We start from the raw sequence: 18,243 nt of genomic DNA on the forward strand, positions 1-18,243 counted from the left end.
GAATGTCTATAAATGCTGATCCCAATGCATCGTTTTCATAATCAACATGGATATTAAAATCACCAACTATTAAGACTTTATCTGCAGCCAGAACTAACTCGGATGTAAAATCACCAAACTCTTTAATAAAGTCTGTATGGTGCCCTGGTGGCCTGTATACAGTAGCCAGTACAAACATAACAGGGGATTTATCATTAACATTTGTTTCTTTGGATAATGTTATATGAAGTACCATTACTTCAAACGAGTTATACTTGTAGCCTGCCCTCTGAGAAATCCTGAAAACGTTGTTATAAATTGAAGCAACACCTCCACCTTTGCCTTTTAGACGTGTCTCATGTTTATAACAGTAATCTTGGGGGGTGGACTCATTTAAAATAATGTAATCATCAGGTTTTAGCCAGGTTTCTGTCAAACAGAGTACATCTATATTATGACCAGTGATCATATTATTTACAAAAAGTGTTTTTGGAGAAAGGGATCTGATATTCAATAAGCCAAGCTTTATCATTTGTTTATCCATATTGCTTCTGTTTTTTATTTGTTGAACCTCAATTAAATTGTTAATCTTAACTTGGTTTGGATGTTTTTTGTATTTTCTAGTTCGGGGAACAGACACAGTCTCTATAGTGTGAAATATCTAGGTGAAAAAGTCTCTATGTGCTGAGAATTAACTGACCTCTGTGACGGGAGGCAGCTAGCAGACGGTCGGTTTAGCCAGACTGTCTGCTTCCTGACCTGGGCCCCAGTTAGTCAAGTATAAACACTAAGACTATTTGCCATATTTCTAGAGAGAAGAGTGGCGCCACCCCAGGAGGGATGAAGACCATCTCTTTTAAACAGGTCAGGTCTGCCCCAAAAGCTCGTCCAATTGTCTATGAAACCTATGTTATTCTGTGGGCACCACTTAGACATCCAGCCATTGAGTGATGACAATCTGCTATGCATCTCATCACCACGGTAAGCAGGGAGGGGACCAGAGCATATTACAGTGTCTGACATCGTGCTTGCAAGCACACACCTCTTTAATGCTCTGCACGCGTGGGTTCGAATCCCATCTTCGTCGGTCCTTGCTGTGATTGTTCATCTGCTCTGCACATTTTGTGCACTTTCCTTATGTGACACGTTCACCTCATGCAGTGCGATTCAAAACGGTCGATGATCCGAATCAGGTGTGTTAAATAATGGAAGCACGCAATGCATTAAGGACACGAGACCTATTCTTCAACAACACGATAAGCTTCAAAAGAAGCTGGCAAAAATTGCCAAGGCTGACTCTATTTCAAGTCATCCTGGCGGGGTATTGGGTAAAGTTTTCAACCAGCAATGATCGCGCCTCGGATGAGCCTCATAGGCTACAATATTGCCTCTGCGAAAGAATGTCACCTTTATTTATATAGCGCTTTAAACAAAATACATTGCGTCAAAGCAACTGAACAACATTCATTAGGAAAACAGTGTCAATAATGCAAAAAATGTGACTTCCTGTTTGTTGTTGGCGGCTGTACTGCGTTTGAGCTCCGTCACTATATTCTTTTCATTGACTATTTTTAACTCAAAAATCAATTTTATACATCATCGTTTCCGTTTATATAACGTGTGAATATATCCTCTATTGTATTCTACAACAAAAACAATCAGAGCGCCTCGCTATCACTAGTTTTATTTTGATCTCCCGGGTCCGCTATTAGCTTTTAGCCCGGTAGCATCAGCGGCGTGGTTGCAGCTAACTGCGCCAACATTGCTAATACTCTATTCACACACATTACCACTGCTGTACTCACTGTTACTTGCTTTAATGGCGGATGAATGTCTCCACTCTGTGCAGCTCGAGCTCGAGGCCGTGGGAAAGCAGATTCGCGACCTGGAGGTGAGGCAGGCCCAGCTGAGAGAGCGGAGAACCGCGCTGGAATCATCCCGGGCTGACGCTCACAAGTCCGGGGTAAGTATACAGCGATCTGCTAACAGTCCCACCACGTCTACTCTGTGTGTTTCTCTGCACAGGCCCGGTGCACCCAGGACGCGATCTTCCCAGATGTCCTTCACTGCGACGCCCGGACACCACGGACCCTGGGTGCATCCACAGCGGAGGACGCGAGCCGGGTCCCGGGCGACGACTTCTCCCCCTCCTGCCTTCGACATCTCCATCCGGAACTGCTTCGCTCCCCTCCGCGAGACAGGACGCGACGCTGTGATCATCGGAGACTCCATCGTCCGACACGTAAGTGCTACGTTAGCCGAAGGTAAAGTGCACACTCATTGTTTGCCTGGTGCTCGTGTTCTCGATGTTTCTGCGCAGATACCCGCGATCCTGAAGGTCGACGAGAGCCCCAGAGCGGTCGTGCTTAACGCCGGGGTTAACGACACCACGCTGCGGCAGACGGAGACGCTGAAGAGGGACTTCAGCAGCCTGATCGAGACGGTTCGCAGCACGACGCCCGCGGCGACGATCGTCGTGTCAGGACCACTGCCCACGTATCGACGAGGACACGAAAGGTTCAGTAGACTTTTTGCTTTAAATGAATGGCTGTTGTCATGGTGTAAAGAACAGAAACTGCTATTTGTTAATAACTGGAATCTTTTCTGGGAGCGTCCTAGGCTGTTTCGCGCTGATGGATTACACCCCAGCAGAATCGGAGCGGAGCTGCTCTCTGACAACATCTCCAGGACACTTCGCTCCATGTGACTAGTAAGACAATTCTCTAATAACTATTATGATGAGTTTTGTTCCACCCACTTAAATGATAAAAGTACTTGTGCTGTAAAAACTATTAAGACTGTGTCTGTTCCCCGAATAGTGAGGTCAAAATATAATGTAGGATCTAAAAAAAATCTTATCGTAATTAAACCAGAAAAATGTAAAGTAAATGAACAAAAACAATTTTTAAAGTTTGGGCTCATAAATATTAGATCACTCACACCCAAAGCAGTTATTGTAAATGAAATGATCACAGAAAATAGTTTTGATGTACTCTGCTTGACTGAAACCTGGCTAAAACCAAATGATTATTTTGGTCTAAATGAGTCTACTCCACCAAACTACTGTTATAAGCATGAGCCCCGTCAGACTGGTCGTGGAGGAGGTGTTGCAACAATATATAGTGATATTCTCAATGTTACCCAGAAAACAGGATACAGGTTTAACTCTTTTGAAATACTTCTGCTAAATGTTACACTGTCAGACATGCAAAAGAAATCTAATGTATCTCTTGCTCTGGCTACTGTGTATAGACCACCACGGCCGTATACAGAATTCCTAAAAGAATTTGCAGATTTCCTCTCAGACCTTCTAGTTACAGTTGATAAGGCGCTAATCATGGGAGATTTTAATATTCACGTTGATAATGCAAATGATACATTAGGACTTGCGTTTACTGACCTAATAAACTCCTTTGGAGTCAAGCAAAATGTCACCGGGCCCACTCATCGTTTTAATCATACACTAGATCTAATTATATCGCATGGAATCGATCTTACTGCTATAGATATTGTACCCCAATGTGATGATATTACAGACCATTTCCTTGTATCGTGCATGCTGCGTATAACTGATATTAACTATATGTCTCAGTGTTACCGTCTGGGCAGAACTATTGTTCCAGCCACCAAAGACAGATTCGCAAATAACCTGCCTGATCTATCTCAACTGCTATGTGTACCCAAAAATACACATGAATTAGACGAAATTACTGACAACATGGGCACTATTTTCTCTAATACATTAAAAGCTGTTGCCCCCATCAAATTGAAAAAGGTAAGAGAAAAACGTACTGTGCCATGGTATAACAGTAATACTCACTCTCTCAAGAAAGTAACTCGTAGTCTTGAACGCAAATGGAGAAAAACTAACTTGGAAGTTTTTAAAATTGCATGGAAAAACAGTATGTCCAGGTATAGACAGGCTCTAAAAACTGCTAGGGCAGAGCATATCCACAAACTCATTGAAAATAACCAAAACAATCCAAGGTTTTTATTTAGCACAGTGGCTAAATTAACAAATTACCAGACGCCACCTGATTCAAATATTCCACCAACGTTAAATAGTAATGACTTTATGAATTTCTTCACTGATAAAATAGATAACATTAGAAATACAATAGCGAATGTAGATTCTACAGCATCTAACACTTCAGTTTCATCCATCGCACCCAAAGATAAACTGCAGTGCTTTACAAATATAGGACAGGAAGAGCTAAATAAACTTATCACTGTATCTAAACCAACAACATGTTTATTAGATCCTGTACCCACTAAATTACTAAAAGAGCTGTTACCTGTAGCCGAAGAACCGCTTCTCAATATCATTAACTCGTCGTTATCTTTAGGTCACGTCCCAAAACCATTCAAGCTGGCGGTTATCAAGCCTCTTATTAAGAAACCAAAACTAGATCCTAGTGTACTGGCAAATTATAGGCCTATTTCAAATCTTCCATTTATGTCTAAAATTTTAGAAAAAGTTGTGTCTGCTCAATTGAGCACCTTCCTGCATAAAAATGATCTGTATGAAGAATTTCAGTCAGGTTTTAGGCCCCACCATAGCACAGAAACTGCACTTGTTAAAATTACAAATGACCTGCTTCTTGCGTCAGATCAAGGCTGCATCTCATTTCTAGTCTTACTTGATCTTAGTGCTGCGTTCGACACCATAGATCATGACATACTCATAGATCGATTACAAAACTATACAGGTATTCAAGGGCAGGCTCTAAGATGGTTTAGATCCTACCTGTCCGATCGCTACCATTTTGTTTACTTAAATGGGGTGTCATCTCATTTATCATCAGTAAAATATGGAGTGCCACAAGGATCCGTCCTAGGTCCCCTTCTATTTTCAATATACATGTTGCCCCTTGGTAATATTATTAGAAAATACGGAATTAGCTTCCACTGTTATGCTGATGATACTCAACTATATATTTCAACGAGACCAGATGAAACTTCCCAATTATCTAAGCTAACAGAGTGTGTTAAAAATGTAAAAGATTGGATGACAAATAATTTTCTCCAATTAAATTCGGATAAGACAGAGATATTAATTATTGGACCAAAAAACACCACACAGAATCTTGTAGATTACAATCTGCAACTAGACGGATGTACTGTTACTTCCTCTACAGTCAGAAATCTGGGTGTTATATTGGACAGCAATTTGTCTTTTGAAAATCATATTTCCAATGTTACAAAAACCGCATTCTTCCATCTTAGAAACATTGCCAAGCTACGAAACATGTTATCTGTTTCTGATGCAGAAAAGCTAGTTCATGCTTTCATGACCTCTAGACTGGACTATTGTAATGGACTTCTAGGTGGTTGTCCTGCTTCGTCAATAAACAAGCTACAGGTAGTCCAAAATGCAGCAGCTAGAGTCCTTACCAGGTCAAGAAAATATGATCATATTACCCCAATTTTACAGTCTCTGCACTGGCTACCTATTAAGTTCCGTATCAGTTACAAATTATCATTACTTACCTATAAGGCCCTAAATGGTTTAGCTCCTGCGTACCTAACTAGCCTTCTACCACGCTACAACCCATCACGCACCCTAAGGTCACAAAACGCTGGACTTTTGGTAGTTCCTAGGATAGCAAAGTCCACTAAAGGAGGTAGAGCTTTTTCACATTTGGCTCCCAAACTCTGGAATAGCCTTCCTGATAATGTTCGGGGTTCAGACACACTCTCTCTGTTTAAATCTAGATTAAAAACGCATCTCTTTCGCCAAGCATTCGAATAATGTATCTCTTAAATTGTGAGTGTAGTTGCATCTGCATTTTTATTCTTTAGCTTGGGTTAAACTAATTTTACTTTGTTGGATCAGCAGCTATGCTAATGATGTCTCTATTTTGTTTCTATGTTTTGCCACGGGATTTACATCCCGTGGTAACTAGGATTTACACAAGCTCCAGTCTGGATCCAGAACACCTGAGAAGAGATGATGCTGACCCTCAGAGGACCCCAGATGATGCTAACCTTGAATCAACAAACAGAACTAACAATTATTGCTACATGTGTGACTGCATCCTATAATTACTATTAATTAATAATATTGATAGTTCATCATCTAGCTGACTACGTCTTGTATTATTATTATTATTATTTTTATTTTTCTAAAATCCTGTCAAACGTGCACAAACTACTAGCTACTACTAAATATTGTAGAAACATAATTTTCTGTAAAGTTGCTTTGTAACGATTTGTATTGTAAAAAGCGCTATACAAATAAACTTGAATTGAATTGAATTGAAGTTTGAATTAAAGGCAGTTCATCATTGGATTCAGTTATGTCATCTCTGTTCAGTTAAATAGTGTCTGTGCATTTATTTGCAATTAAGTCAACGATATCGCTGTAGATGAAGTGTCCCCAACTAAGCAAGCCAGAGGCGACAGCGGCAAGGAACCGAAACTCCATCGGTGACAGAATGGAGAAAAAAACCTTGGGAGAAACCAGGCTCAGTTGGGGGGCCAGTTCTCCTCTGACCAGACGAAACCAGTAGTTCAATTCCAGACTGCAGCAAAGTCAGATTGTGCAGAAGAATCATCTGTTTCCTGTGGTCTTGTCCTGGTGCTCCTCTGAGACAAGGTCTTTACAGGGGATCTGTATCTGGGGCTCTAGTTGTCCTGGTCTCCGCTGTCTTTCAGGGATGTAGAGGTCCTTTCTAGGTGCTGATCCAGCATCTGGTCTGGATACGTACTGGATCCGGGTGACTGCAGTGACCCTCTGATCTGGATACAGACTGGATCTGGTGGCCACGGTGACCTCGGAACAAGAGAGAAACAGACAAATATTAGCGTAGATGCCATTCTTCTAATGATGTAGCAAGTACATAGGTTGTTATGGGAAGTGTTTCCGGTTCCGGTTTACCTAATTAATGCAGCCTAAAAATCCTTTAACGGATTTGGATAATAAAAGCATATTAGTATGTTATGTGTATGCCAGGTTAAAGAGATGGGTCTTTAATGTAGATTTAAACTGCAAGAGTGTGTCTGCCTCCTGAACAGTGTTAGGTAGGTTATTCCAGAGTTTAGGCGCCAAATAGGAAAAGGATCTGCCGCCTGCAGTTGATTTTGATATTCTAGGTATTATCAAATTGCCTGAGTTTTGAGAACGTAGTGGACGTAGAGGATTATAATGTAAAAGGAGCTCATTCAAATACTGAGGTGCTAAACCATTCAGGGCTTTATAAGTAAGAAGCAATATTTTAAAATCTATGCGATGCTTGATAGGGAGCCAGTGCAGTGTTGACAGGACCGGGCTAATATGGTCATACTTCCTGGTTCTAGTAAGAACTCTTGCTGCTGCATTTTGGACTAGCTGTAGTTTGTTTACTAAGCGTGCAGAACAACCACCCAATAAAGCATTACAATAATCTAACCTTGAGGTCATAAATGCATGGATTAACATTTCTGCATTTGACATTGAGAGCATAGGCCGTAATTTAGATATATTTTTGAGATGGAAAAATGCAGTTTTACAAATGCTAGAAATGTGGCTTTCTAAGGAAAGATTGCGATCAAGTAGCACACCTAGGTTCCTAACTGATGATGAAGAATTGACAGAGCAACCATCAAGTCTTAGACAGTGTTCTAGGTTATTACAAGCAGAGTTTTTAGGTCCTATAATTAACACCTCTGTTTTTTCAGAATTTAGCAGTAAGAAATTACTCGTCATCCAGTTTTTTATATCGACTATGCAATCCATTAGTTTTTCAAATTGGTGTGTTTCACCGGGCTGCGAAGAAATATAGAGCTGAGTATCATCAGCATAACAGTGAAAGCTAACACCATGTTTCCTGATGATATCTCCCAAGGGTAACATATAAAGCGTGAAGAGTAGCGGCCCTAGTACTGAGCCTTGAGGTACTCCATACTGCACTTGTGATCGATAGGATACATCTTCATTCACTGCTACGAACTGATGGCGGTCATATAAGTACGATTTAAACCATGCTAATGCACTTCCACTGATGCCAACAAAGTATTCAAGTCTATGCAAAAGAATGTTGTGGTCAATTGTGTCAAACGCAGCACTAAGATCCAATAAAACTAATAGAGAGATACACCCACGATCAGATGATAAGAGCAGATCATTTGTAACTCTAAGGAGAGCAGTCTCAGTACTATGATACGGTCTAAATCCTGACTGGAAATCCTCACATATACCATTTTTCTCTAAGAAGGAATATAATTGTGTGGATACCACCTTTTCTAGTATCTTGGACAGAAAAGGGAGATTCGAGATTGGTCTATAATTAACTAGTTCTTTGGGGTCAAGTTGTGGTTTTTTGATGAGAGGCTTAATAACAGCCAGTTTGAAGGTTTTGGGGACATGTCCTAATGACAATGAGGAATTAATAATAGTCAGAAGAGGATCTATGACTTCTGGAAGCACCTCTTTCAGGAGCTTAGATGGTATAGGGTCTAACATACATGTTGTTGGTTTGATGATTTAACAAGTTTATACAATTCTTCCTCTCCTATGGTAGAGAATGAGTGGAACTGTTCCTCAGGGGGTCTATAGTGAAATGTCTGATGTGATACTGTAGCTGACGGCTGAATGGTTGCAATTTTATCTCTAATAGTATCGATTTTAGAAGTAAAGTAGTTCATAAAGTCATTACTGCTGTGGTGTTGGGAAATGTCAACACTTGTTGAGGCTTTATTTTTCGTTAATTTAGCCACTGTATTGAATAAATACCTGGGGTTATGTTTGTTTTCTTCTAAAAGAGAAGAAAAGTAATCGGATCTAGCAGTTTTTAATGCTTTTCTGTAGGATATGTTACTTTCCCGCCAAGCAATACGAAATACCTCTAGTTTTGTTTTCCTCCAGCTGCGCTCCATTTTTCGGGCTGCTCTCTTTAGGGTGCGAGTATGCTCATTATACCATGGTGTCAAACTGTTTTCCTTAACCTTCCTTAAGCGTAAAGGAGCAACTTTATTTAAAGTGCTAGAAAAGAGAGAGTCCATAGTTTCTGTTACATCATCAAGTTGTTCTGAGGTTTTGGATATGCTAAGGAATTTGGATACATCAGGAAGATAACTTAAAAAGCAGTCTTTTGTGTTAGAAGTGATGGTTCTTCCATACTTGTAACAAGAAGTAGAATTTACAATTTTGGCTATATGAATTTTGCAAAGAACTAAATAATGATCTGAGATATCATCACTTGGCTGAATAATTTCAACACCATCAACATCAATTCCATGTGACAGTATTAAATCTAGAGTATGATTTCGACAATGAGTAGGTCCTGAAACGTGTTGTCTAACACCAATAGAGTTCAGAATGTCTATAAATGCTGATCCCAATGCATCGTTTTCATAATCAACATGGATATTAAAATCACCAACTATTAAGACTTTATCTGCAGCCAGAACTAACTCGGATGTAAAATCACCAAACTCTTTAATAAAGTCTGTATGGTGCCCTGGTGGCCTGTATACAGTAGCCAGTACAAACATAACAGGGGATTTATCATTAACATTTGTTTCTTTGGATAATGTTATATGAAGTACCATTACTTCAAACGAGTTATACTTGTAGCCTGCCCTCTGAGAAATCCTGAAAACGTTGTTATAAATTGAAGCAACACCTCCACCTTTGCCTTTTAGACGTGTCTCATGTTTATAACAGTAATCTTGGGGGGTGGACTCATTTAAAATAATGTAATCATCAGGTTTTAGCCAGGTTTCTGTCAAACAGAGTACATCTATATTATGATCAGTGATCATATTATTTACAAAAAGTGTTTTTGGAGAAAGGGATCTGATATTCAATAAGCCAAGCTTTATCATTTGTTTATCCATATTGCTTCTGTTTTTTATTTGTTGAACCTCAATTAAATTGTTAATCTTAACTTGGTTTGGATGTTTTTTGTATTTTCTAGTTCGGGGAACAGACACAGTCTCTATAGTGTGATATCTAGGTGAAAAAGTCTCTATGTGCTGAGAATTAACTGACCTCTGTGACGGGAGGCAGCTAGCAGACGGTCGGTTTAGCCAGACTGTCTGCTTCCTGACCTGGGCCCCAGTTAGTCAAGTATAAACACTAAGACTATTTGCCATATTTCTAGAGAGAAGAGTGGCGCCACCCCAGGAGGGATGAAGACCATCTCTTTTAAACAGGTCAGGTCTGCCCCAAAAGCTCGTCCAATTGTCTATGAAACCTATGTTATTCTGTGGGCACCACTTAGACATCCAGCCATTGAGTGATGACAATCTGCTATGCATCTCATCACCACGGTAAGCAGGGAGGGGACCAGAGCATATTACAGTGTCTGACATCGTGCTTGCAAGCACACACCTCTTTAATGCTCTGCACGCGTGGGTTCGAATCCCATCTTCGTCGGTCCTTGCTGTGATTGTTCATCTGCTCTGCACATTTTGTGCACTTTCCTTATGTGACACGTTCACCTCATGCAGTGCGATTCAAAACGGTCGATGATCCGAATCAGGTGTGTTAAATAATGGAAGCACGCAATGCATTAAGGACACGAGACCTATTCTTCAACAACACGATAAGCTTCAAAAGAAGCTGGCAAAAATTGCCAAGGCTGACTCTATTTCAAGTCATCCTGGCGGGGTATTGGGTAAAGTTTTCAACCAGCAATGATCGCGCCTCGGATGAGCCTCATAGGCTACAATATTGCCTCTGCGAAAGAATGGTGGCAAGGGTCGCGACCTTTCACCTGGAGCCATGTGGACGTGGAACGACAGGGTGGTAAATAGCTCCAAACTGCGTGGTGTGTCTACGAAAACCAGTAGGCAGTATGTACGAGAAGCCTTATTCGCTGCTCTCTCTTTACTTAAAGAGGAGTGTGTGTTGCTTTCCCGAACCCCTGGGGGAAGAGAGTTATGGGTATCTTGGCAACAAAGGGGTGGAGTCGTAAAGCTCGCGGTCTGGGTCGGGATAGATTCTGTTTGACGAGGCCCCTGGGGGGTTGGGTAGGATACAGTGACGAGTGCAAAGACACTGCAAACAAGTTCTGAGGGAGGTCCTGTGTCAAATGTGCTACCTTTTGCTAGACTCAGGTGTTCTCTCAAAACGGCAACGGAGACCTGAACGACAGAGGGCCACAATGACAAGCGCTTGTCTGAGGGGGGTCATGAGATAGGAGCAAGCTCAGCTTTTAAGAGTACAAAGAACATCAGTCATAAACGATGAATAATGCAGCTGGTGCTGGACAAAGTTTAAACTTTCGAGAGCGCACGTGTTTAACCTCCTGCATTCGAATGCGCAAACAAATGGAATATGCTTTGAAATTCTACGTGTTCAACTGTACGCATATCTCAGCGTACATGTACAAAAATGAACTATACTTTGGTGTCAAGATTGAGCTTCAACGTCACAGTGCTAAAAGGTTCTTCAGGAAAACCACCACATCCCATAGGTCATTTAGGCACTCACATGAGTGACGAGGTGGCCGAGTGGTTAAGGCGATGGATTGCTAATCCATTGTGCTCTGCACGCGTGGGTTCGAATCCCATCCTCGTCGTTCTTTCCTGTGATTGTTCATCTGCTCTATACATTTTGTGCACTTTTCTTATGTGACACGTTCACCTCATGCAGTGCGATTCAGAACGGTCGATGATCTGAATCAGGTGTGTTAAATAATGGAAGCACGCAATGCATTAAGGACACGAGACCTATTCTTCAACAACACAAGAATCTGGCAAAAATTGCCAAGGCTGACTCTATTTCAAGTCATCCTGGCGGGGTATTGGGTAAAGTTTTCAACCAGCAATGATCGCGCCTCGGATGAGCCTCATAGGCTACAATATTGCCCCTGCGACAGAATGTCACCTTTATTTATATAGCGCTTTAAACAAAATACATTGCGTCAAAGCAACTGAACAACATTCATTAGGAAAACAGTGTCAATAATGCAAAAAATGTGACTTCCTGTTTGTTGTTGGCGGCTGTACTGCGTTTGAGCTCCGTCACTATATTCTTTTCATTGACTATTTTTAACTCAAAAATCAATTTTATACATCATCGTTTCCGTTTATATAACGTGTGAATATATCCTCTATTGTATTCTACAACAAAAACAATCAGAGCGCCTCGCTATCACTAGTTTTATTTTGATCTCCCGGGTCCGCTATTAGCTTTTAGCCCGGTAGCATCAGCGGCGTGGTTGCAGCTAACTGCGCCAACATTGCTAATACTCTATTCACACACATTACCACTGCTGTACTCACTGTTACTTGCTTTAATGGCGGATGAATGTCTCCACTCTGTGCAGCTCGAGCTCGAGGCCGTGGGAAAGCAGATTCGCGACCTGGAGGTGAGGCAGGCCCAGCTGAGAGAGCGGAGAACCGCGCTGGAATCATCCCGGGCTGACGCTCACAAGTCCGGGGTAAGTATACAGCGATCTGCTAACAGTCCCACCACGTCTACTCTGTGTGTTTCTCTGCACAGGCCCGGTGCACCCAGGACGCGATCTTCCCAGATGTCCTTCACTGCGACGCCGGGACACCACGGACCCTGGGTGCATCCACAGCGGAGGACGCGAGCCGGGTCCCGGGCGACGACTTCTCCCCCTCCTGCCTTCGACATCTCCATCCGGAACTGCTTCGCTCCCCTCCGCGAGACAGGACGCAACGCTGTGATCATCGGAGACTCCATCGTCCGACACGTAAGTGCTACGTTAGCCGAAGGTAAAGTGCACACTCATTGTTTGCCTGGTGCTCGTGTTCTCGATGTTTCTGCGCAGATACCCGCGATCCTGAAGGTCGACGAGAGCCCCAGAGCGGTCGTGCTTAATGCCGGGGTTAACGACACCACGCTGCGGCAGACGGAGACGCTGAAGAGGGACTTCAGCAGCCTGATCGAGACGGTTCGCAGCACGACGCCCGCGGCGACGATCGTCGTGTCAGGACCACTGCCCACGTATCGACGAGGACACGAAAGGTTCAGTAGACTTTTTGCTTTAAATGAATGGCTGTTGTCATGGTGTAAAGAACAGAAACTGCTATTTGTTAATAACTGGAATCTTTTCTGGGAGCGTCCTAGACTGTTTCGCGCTGATGGATTACACCCCAGCAGAATCGGAGCGGAGCTGCTCTCTGACAACATCTCCAGGACACTTCGCTCCATGTGACTAGTAAGACAATTCTCTAATAACTATTATGATGAGTTTTGTTCCACCCACTTAAATGATAAAAGTACTTGTGCTGTAAAAACTATTAAGACTGTGTCTGTTCCCCGAATAGTGAGGTCAAAATATAATGTAGGATCTAAAAAAAATCTTATCGTAATTAAACCAGAAAAATGTAAAGTAAATGAACAAAAACAATTTTTAAAGTTTGGGCTCATAAATATTAGATCACTCACACCCAAAGCAGTTATTGTAAATGAAATGATCACAGAAAATAGTTTTGATGTACTCTGCTTGACTGAAACCTGGCTAAAACCAAATGATTATTTTGGTCTAAATGAGTCTACTCCACCAAACTAGCAGACACACTCTTGCAGTTTAAATCTAGATTAAAGACCCATCTCTTTAACCTGGCATACACATAACATACTAATATGCTTTTATTATCCAAATCCGTTAAAGGATTTTTAGGCTGCATTAATTAGGTAAACCGGAACCGGAAACACTTCCCATAACAACCTATGTACTTGCTACATCATTAGAAGAATGGCATCTACGCTAATATTTGTCTGTTTCTCTCTTGTTCCGAGGTCACCGTGGCCACCAGGTCCAGTCTGTATCCAGATCAGAGGGTCACTGCAGTCACCCGGATCCAGTACGTATCCAGACCAGATGCTGGATCAGCACCTAGAAAGGACCTCTACATCCCTGAAAGACAGCGGAGACCAGGACAACTAGAGCCCCAGATACAGATCCCCTGTAAAGACCTTGTCTCAGAGGAGCACCAGGACAAGACCACAGGAAACAGATGATTCTTCTGCACAATCTGACTTTGCTGCAGTCTGGAATTGAACTACTGGTTTCGTCTGGTCAGAGGAGAACTGGCCCCCCAACTGAGCCTGGTTTCTCCCAAGGTTTTTTTCTCCATTCTGTCACCGATGGAGTTTCGGTTCCTTGCCGCTGTCGCCTCTGGCTTGCTTAGTTGGGGACACTTCATCTACAGCGATATCGTTGACTTAATTGCAAATAAATGCACAGACACTATTTAACTGAACAGAGATGACATAACTGAATCCAATGATGAACTGCCTTTAATTCAAACTTCAATTCAATTCAATTCAAGTTTATTTGTATAGCGCTTTTTACAATACAAATCGTTACAAAGCAACTTTACAGAAAATTATGTTTCTACAATATTTAGTAGTAGCTAGTAGTTTGTGCACGTTTGACAGGATTTTAGAAAAATAAAAATAATAATAATAATAATACAAGACGTAGTCAGCTAGATGATGAACTATCAATATTATTAATTAATAGTAATTATAGGATGCAGTCACACATGTAGCAATAATTGTTAGTTCTGTTTGTTGATTCAAGGTTAGCATCATCTGGGGTCCTCTGAGGGTCAGCATCATCTCTTCTCAGGTGTTCTGGATCCAGACTGGAGCTTGTGTAAATCCTAGTTACCACGGGATGTAAATCCCGTGGCAAAACATAGAAACAAAATAGAGACATCATTAGCATAGCTGCTGATCCAACAAAGTAAAATTAGTTTAACCCAAGCTAAAGAATAAAAATGCAGATGCAACTACACTCACAATTTAAGAGATACATTATTCGAATGCTTGGCGAAAGAGATGCGTTTTTAATCTAGATTTAAACAGAGAGAGTGTGTCTGAACCCCGAACATTATCAGGAAGGCTATTCCAGAGTTTGGGAGCCAAATGTGAAAAAGCTCTACCTCCTTTAGTGGACTTTGCTATCCTAGGAACTACCAAAAGTCCAGCGTTTTGTGACCTTAGGGTGCGTGATGGGTTGTAGCGTGGTAGAAGGCTAGTTAGGTACGCAGGAGCTAAACCATTTAGGGCCTTATAGGTAAGTAATGATAATTTGTAACTGATACGGAACTTAATAGGTAGCCAGTGCAGAGACTGTAAAATTGGGGTAATATGATCATATTTTCTTGACCTGGTAAGGACTCTAGCTGCTGCATTTTGGACTACCTGTAGCTTGTTTATTGACGAAGCAGGACAACCACCTAGAAGTCCATTACAATAGTCCAGTCTAGAGGTCATGAAAGCATGAACTAGCTTTTCTGCATCAGAAACAGATAACATGTTTCGTAGCTTGGCAATGTTTCTAAGATGGAAGAATGCGGTTTTTGTAACATTGGAAATATGATTTTCAAAAGACAAATTGCTGTCCAATATAACACCCAGATTTCTGACTGTAGAGGAAGTAACAGTACATCCGTCTAGTTGCAGATTGTAATCTACAAGATTCTGTGTGGTGTTTTTTGGTCCAATAATTAATATCTCTGTCTTATCCGAATTTAATTGGAGAAAATTATTTGTCATCCAATCTTTTACATTTTTAACACACTCTGTTAGCTTAGATAATTGGGAAGTTTCATCTGGTCTCGTTGAAATATATAGTTGAGTATCATCAGCATAACAGTGGAAGCTAATTCCGTATTTTCTAATAATATTACCAAGGGGCAACATGTATATTGAAAATAGAAGGGGACCTAGGACGGATCCTTGTGGCACTCCATATTTTACTGATGATAAATGAGATGACACCCCATTTAAGTAAACAAAATGGTAGCGATCGGACAGGTAGGATCTAAACCATCTTAGAGCCTGCCCTTGAATACCTGTATAGTTTTGTAATCGATCTATGAGTATGTCATGATCTATGGTGTCGAACGCAGCACTAAGATCAAGTAAGACTAGAAATGAGATGCAGCCTTGATCTGACGCAAGAAGCAGGTCATTTGTAATTTTAACAAGTGCAGTTTCTGTGCTATGGTGGGGCCTAAAACCTGACTGAAATTCTTCATACAGATCATTTTTATGCAGGAAGGTGCTCAATTGAGCAGACACAACTTTTTCTAAAATTTTAGACATAAATGGAAGATTTGAAATAGGCCTATAATTTGCCAGTACACTAGGATCTAGTTTTGGTTTCTTAATAAGAGGCTTGATAACCGCCAGCTTGAATGGTTTTGGGACGTGACCTAAAGATAACGACGAGTTAATGATATTGAGAAGCGGTTCTTCGGCTACAGGTAACAGCTCTTTTAGTAATTTAGTGGGTACAGGATCTAATAAACATGTTGTTGGTTTAGATACAGTGATAAGTTTATTTAGCTCTTCCTGTCCTATATTTGTAAAGCACTGCAGTTTATCTTTGGGTGCGATGGATGAAACTGAAGTGTTAGATGCTGTAGAATCTACATTCGCTATTGTATTTCTAATGTTATCTATTTTATCAGTGAAGAAATTCATAAAGTCATTACTATTTAACGTTGGTGGAATATTTGAATCAGGTGGCGTCTGGTAATTTGTTAATTTAGCCACTGTGCTAAATAAAAACCTTGGATTGTTTTGGTTATTTTCAATGAGTTTGTGGATATGCTCTGCCCTAGCAGTTTTTAGAGCCTGTCTATACCTGGACATACTGTTTTTCCATGCAATTTTAAAAACTTCCAAGTTAGTTTTTCTCCATTTGCGTTCAAGACTACGAGTTACTTTCTTGAGAGAGTGAGTATTACTGTTATACCATGGCACAGTACGTTTTTCTCTTACCTTTTTCAATTTGATGGGGGCAACAGCTTTTAATGTATTAGAGAAAATAGTGCCCATGTTGTCAGTAATTTCGTCTAATTCATGTGTATTTTTGGGTACACATAGCAGTTGAGATAGATCAGGCAGGTTATTTGCGAATCTGTCTTTGGTGGCTGGAACAATAGTTCTGCCCAGACGGTAACACTGAGACATATAGTTAATATCAGTTATACGCAGCATGCACGATACAAGGAAATGGTCTGTAATATCATCACATTGGGGTACAATATCTATAGCAGTAAGATCGATTCCATGCGATATAATTAGATCTAGTGTATGATTAAAACGATGAGTGGGCCCGGTGACATTTTGCTTGACTCCAAAGGAGTTTATTAGGTCAGTAAACGCAAGTCCTAATGTATCATTTGCATTATCAACGTGAATATTAAAATCTCCCATGATTAGCGCCTTATCAACTGTAACTAGAAGGTCTGAGAGGAAATCTGCAAATTCTTTTAGGAATTCTGTATACGGCCGTGGTGGTCTATACACAGTAGCCAGAGCAAGAGATACATTAGATTTCTTTTGCATGTCTGACAGTGTAACATTTAGCAGAAGTATTTCAAAAGAGTTAAACCTGTATCCTGTTTTCTGGGTAACATTGAGAATATCACTATATATTGTTGCAACACCTCCTCCACGACCAGTCTGACGGGGCTCATGCTTATAACAGTAGTTTGGTGGAGTAGACTCATTTAGACCAAAATAATCATTTGGTTTTAGCCAGGTTTCAGTCAAGCAGAGTACATCAAAACTATTTTCTGTGATCATTTCATTTACAATAACTGCTTTGGGTGTGAGTGATCTAATATTTATGAGCCCAAACTTTAAAAATTGTTTTTGTTCATTTACTTTACATTTTTCTGGTTTAATTACGATAAGATTTTTTTTAGATCCTACATTATATTTTGACCTCACTATTCGGGGAACAGACACAGTCTTAATAGTTTTTACAGCACAAGTACTTTTATCATTTAAGTGGGTGGAACAAAACTCATCATAATAGTTATTAGAGAATTGTCTTACTAGTCACATGGAGCGAAGTGTCCTGGAGATGTTGTCAGAGAGCAGCTCCGCTCCGATTCTGCTGGGGTGTAATCCATCAGCGCGAAACAGCCTAGGACGCTCCCAGAAAAGATTCCAGTTATTAACAAATAGCAGTTTCTGTTCTTTACACCATGACAACAGCCATTCATTTAAAGCAAAAAGTCTACTGAACCTTTCGTGTCCTCGTCGATACGTGGGCAGTGGTCCTGACACGACGATCGTCGCTGCGGGCGTCGTGCTGCGAACAGTCTCGATCAGGCTGCTGAAGTCCCTCTTCAGCGTCTCCGTCTGCCGCAGCATGGTGTCGTTAACCCTGGCGTTAAGCACGACCGCTCTGGGGCTCTCGTCGACCTTCAGGATCGCGGGTATCTGCGCAGAAACATCGAGAACACGAGCACCAGGCAAACAATGAGTGTGCACTTTACCTTCGGCTAACGTAGCACTTACGTGTCGGACGATGGAGTCTCCGATGATCA

General features: G+C 41.2%; 3 non-coding genes and 1 pseudogene across 3 annotated transcripts; 1 reads left to right on the forward strand and 3 right to left on the reverse strand.

The window, feature by feature from the left end:
* Window positions 1–1,240: 1,240 nt before the first annotated feature.
* LOC132137211 (U4 spliceosomal RNA) lies at window positions 1,241–1,381 on the reverse strand. The gene has a single exon (XR_009431847.1). It is a non-coding gene; the product is annotated as a U4 spliceosomal RNA (small nuclear RNA).
* A 9,132-nt stretch (window positions 1,382–10,513) lies between these two features.
* LOC132137212 (U4 spliceosomal RNA) lies at window positions 10,514–10,654 on the reverse strand. Its single transcript, XR_009431848.1, has one exon. It is a non-coding gene; the product is annotated as a U4 spliceosomal RNA (small nuclear RNA).
* Window positions 10,655–11,404: 750 nt separating this feature from the next.
* trnas-gcu (transfer RNA serine (anticodon GCU)) lies at window positions 11,405–11,486 on the forward strand. The gene has a single exon. It is a non-coding gene; the product is annotated as a tRNA-Ser (tRNA).
* Window positions 11,487–11,639: 153 nt separating this feature from the next.
* LOC132137135 (U4 spliceosomal RNA) lies at window positions 11,640–11,789 on the reverse strand (annotated as a pseudogene).
* Between the last annotated feature and the right edge of the window lie 6,454 nt (window positions 11,790–18,243).

Source organism: Carassius carassius, unplaced genomic scaffold, assembly GCF_963082965.1.
Source record: "Carassius carassius unplaced genomic scaffold, fCarCar2.1 SCAFFOLD_68, whole genome shotgun sequence".
NCBI lineage: Eukaryota > Metazoa > Chordata > Actinopteri > Cypriniformes > Cyprinidae > Carassius > Carassius carassius.